Here is a 5,000-nt window from a genome sequence, read left to right on the forward strand (position 1 = left end):
TCAGCTCTCAACGAGAAAAGAAAAACACATTCTGGCACTAGATAACCAGCCCACTCAGGAAAACAAAAGGAAGTAACGGCGAGGCCAACCGAGACCTGCCAAAAAAAGGCACCGCGAAATAAAGAACACTTGGTTGGCAATAAAATGCTAGCGAAATACGAACGTATTCTTTGATCAAAAGGAACATGTACCACTTCTATGCTCCAACAAAGGAGATTTTCGGCCAAACCAATTCATCTATTAAACCGGCTAATGGACGAAGATGGCATTACCGTCCTGAATGAACCCGAAGATATCCTCCATAGATGGAAAACTCACTTAGAGGTCCTCCAAACGACCACCCCAACCACCACAGAAGACCCTACTCCGCAGGACCGCGCCCAACACCCTACACCAGGACAGGATGTCCATACGCTCCCACCTTTCAGGACCTCACTAGAGCAATCAAGCTCAATGAAGCCCGGCAAGACCCCTGGGCCAGACAACATTCCGGTCGAGCTTCTCACACCATGGCGGGCATAAGTAAAGACTCATCTGATGAACCTGCTTCTACGGATCTGGGAGTCTGAAACCGTCCCAGGGGACCGCAAGAATTCCAACGATTGTCACCATTTTCAAAAAAGGGGACCCGTATGAGCTGCGGCAATTACCGCGGCACTTTCCCTCCTTAGCATCATCGTGAAACATCTTCGCCCGCGTCCCTTCCTCGACAGACTCCTAAAGCTAGCTGTGGAGGTCCTTAACCAGAATCTCAGTGCGGCTTCAGACCATCACGAGGCACGGTAGATATGATCTTCTGCGCACGACAACTCCAGGAAGAGAGTAAGTGGAAACAGCAGGAACCGCTCAAGTGCATCTTTTTGGGTACCTGCGTAAGGCATTCGACAAAGTTCCCGAGACGGGCAATGTGGGCCGTTCTTGCCCGTCATTCGGTTGCCCGCCTCGCTTAATCTCTTTGGTCCGTGCCTTCCCTGAGGGCATGACGGGGAGAGTTTCTCTATCAAGGTGGCATCTCGGAGCCGTTTTTGCCAATCACCGGCAGGCAGCCTCCAAGCAAGGCTGCGTCCATGGCCCCATCACTGGTTTTACCCTATACAACCGCCGCCATGAAAAATGAGATCCCCCAAGATGCACGAGCAGTTGACTTCCGCTACCGCCTGGACGGGGGCTCTTAAAGACTCCTCTCAGACTACGCTCGACCACCAAGACCCCATCATAAGTGCCAGGGAGCTGCTAATATCGGTCCCCGGAACATCTACAGCAGACAACAGACCCCCCCTACGAAAGAACCGTCCTAGAGTGAAACACCATGTACCTTAGAGATTCAATCAATATCCTGACCTCCAACCTCCGCTCTCCTCATTAGAAATGTCGAGAGCACTTCTTATAAGTTGAACAATGCTACTAACTACTGCTGTAGACTTCAAAAAAGCCTGTATTCAGAATAGCCACCTTCCAATATATAAAATATAAATATATAAAAAAAAATATATATATATAAATATAAATATATATATACTATATAAAGTAATATAATATATATGTGGTGTATATACATACATATATATATAAATATATGTAAATATATAATATACATATATATATATATGTATATCAATATATATATATATATATATATATAAATATGTATGTATACTTGTGTGTGTGTGTGTGTGTGTGTGTGTGTGTGAGTGTGTGTGTGTGTGTATGTATGTATATACAGTAAATATTATGCATATATATATGTATATATATATAATATGTAATGTATATATACAATATATATGATATATAGTATACTCTATACCTATATTATATATATTTATATTTAAATAAAATATATATATATATAAATATATATACATATATATCTATAAATATATGTGTGTGTGTGTGTGTGGTGTGTGTGTGGTGTGTGTGTGTGTGTGTGTGTTTGTTTGTGTGTGGTGTATACATATATATATATGCATATATGTATATATATATATGTATGTATAATATATATATATATATATAGATACAATATATATATGTATATATATATATATACAATATATACATATATATTAGCATATATAAGTATATATATATATATGACACATATTTAATATATACTATATAAGCATATATAATATATAATATAATATACAAGTGTGTGTGAGTTTGTGTGTGTGTGTGTATGTTGTGTGTGTTGTGGTGTTGTGGTGTGTGTGTGTGTGTGTGTGTGTGTGTGTTTGTGGTGGTGTGTGTGTGTGTGTGGTGTGTGTGGGGGGGGGGGGGGGGGTGTGTGGACATGTATATATATATATATCATATATATATATATATATATATACATAAGTATATATATGCACATATGTATGTAATATATATATATAATATATATATATAATTTAAAATATATTAAATACATTGTGTTGTGTGTGTGTTGTGTGGTGTGGGTGTGGTTGTGTGTGTGGTGTGTGTTGTGTGTGTGTGTTGTGGTGTGTGTGTGTGTGTGTGGGTGTGTGTACAGTATATATAATATTTATGTATATAACTATATATATATAATATATATATATATATATATATATATAGATATAAACCTCTAGCATTGAGCAGACTGATCTCCTGATTCATGAAATTTCACAGAGCGTCCCAGTACAAAAACGTTGTGATCATGGGAGATTTTTAATTATAGAAACTACATTGACTGGGAAACTTTAATAGGGATATCAGGAAAACAAAGATATTTCCAAGGACGTGGTGCAGGATAATTTCCTAAAACAAGTAATTACCGATGCTACGAGGGAGAAAATACTCCTGACTTACTTTTAAAACTATTAATGAGCACCTATTGAACAACCGTAAAAGTGGGAGATAGTCCTAGGCTCTAGCGATCATCAGGAAATAAGATTTAATATTATTTGGGAAGAATTAAAAAGTACGAATATCGTCCAAGGTACCAGAACTCAGGAGAGCAAAACTTTTGCCAATATGAAAACCTACTTGAAATTGAATATGAAATGTTATACATAAGAACATAAGAATGAAAGGAGACTACAAGAGACCATAAGGCCTACACTAGCAGCTCCGTATCCATCACCAACTGTCATCCCCATCCATAAAGTTGTCTAATCGTTTTTTAAAACAACTGATAGTTCAGCGCTTACTAAAATACATACATAATATATATATATATATATATATATATATATAATATAAAAATATATATATATATATATATATATATATAATGTATTATATATATATATATGTATGTATATATATACATATATATATATATAATACATATAATATGTATGTATGTATATATACCTATGTATATGTATATTATCGGAATATACACTAATATATATTATATATAATGTATAAATGTATATTTATATATATACATACATATATGTATGGTAATGTAAATAAATTATATAAAATGTATATATATTAATATATAAATTGTGTATATAATATATATATACATTGTGTGTGGGTGTTTGTGTGTGTGGTGTTGTGTGTGTGTGTGTGTGTTTTGTGTGTGTGTGGTGTGTGTGTGTGTGTGTGTGTGTGTGTGAGTGTGTGTGTGTGTGTATAAACAGCGTAAAGCTAACATTTATACACACTCGAAGTTTGAAACTTGAACAGGTCATCACTCTGGCTCTCTGAGAATTCCCGTTTCTATACGAGTTACATGTTTCCCTATTGAATTTATTATTTCATTTGCTTGCTACCATCGATAAATCATATGAAAGCTTTCCTGTCATTGGTGTTTTTCAGAAGTGAAATATAGGAATCTCCAAACCGTTTTTCCTCCTGTCCCTTTCTAATTCCCTATGTAAAAATCTCGACCTCACCCCAGTGGGGCAAAAATCCGGATTTGTCGTCATGTTGAACGAGTGAGTTTAATGTCCAGTGTAGTCTCATGTCCCTTTTGTGTTCGGCTAGGCGTTTCTCGACGCCGTCGACCTGACTCACCGTAGTATGTAGAGGTGCATCTGCTACATGTGAATGCGGTAAATGTTACTGAAGACAATTTTTTCCTATATTTGAATTAGAAGACCTGGCCATGTTTCCCCCACCGCCTCATAAGAAATGTAGAAACCTCTTCATGAAACCAAGTGACCAATTTCCGACAGGAGTAAATTGCAATATCAAAATAACGTAAATGTAGTAGCACATGAGTAGAATAATACTTAGAACCCACACTTGGAGAAAGATAAACTGAGATACAGAGTAAACCGTAATATTTCTGACCACTAACTGTGATCACACTCAGTGCAGAAATCTACGAATTACTCTGTATATCAGCTCATCTTTCTCCGAGATTGGGTCTAAGTTTTGAATTACAATATTATAATCGTTTCCCAAAGAAAACCAGGAATAATGAGATTTTCTTATGCAAGGTGGAGTGAAAAGAGCCAGGACTTTTCTTTGCCAATTAAAAGAAAATCAGGATTGTCTATACTTTGTCTATGGGAATTTTTGATCAAGGGAAACCCAAAATGACCCACAACGTTACAAGGCTTTTGGTTGAAGGTGGATACAATTTACCCCGTGTGAGGTGCCAGAAAACACTTTAGGCTGTCAATACTTCAGGGGTTTTATTGACACCCCTACGGAACTAGAGTAGCCACAGCATTCATTTACGACAGGAGACTCATTTCAAGTCAAAGTAGATTTTTTTTTTATCTCTTTTCACAACATGTGCTGTCGCCATCTTTCTGCTCCCTTCTTTGAATCGCGCCTATGCCAGCATCTATGATCTATGCCTCCACCTCGTCGGTGTGATAATGTGCAGGGCATTAGGCGACGAGAAAGACACACAGATTCCATTAACCCCGTCCGTCACGACGATAATGGTTTAAATATCTTTATCTCTTTCCCTCTTTCCGCTTTTTTTTTTTTTTTACAATTTCAACTCCGACATAAAACGAATCTTCAACAATTAAGACAGCTCGTCTCGGTTGAATGAAATCGCCTGATATTGGCTAGAGAAAAGA

The sequence above is a fragment of the Oratosquilla oratoria genome, chromosome 19, assembly GCF_046742065.1.
Source record: "Oratosquilla oratoria isolate Oo_2021 chromosome 19, ASM4674206v1, whole genome shotgun sequence".
Classification (NCBI taxonomy): Eukaryota; Metazoa; Arthropoda; class Malacostraca; order Stomatopoda; family Squillidae; genus Oratosquilla; species Oratosquilla oratoria.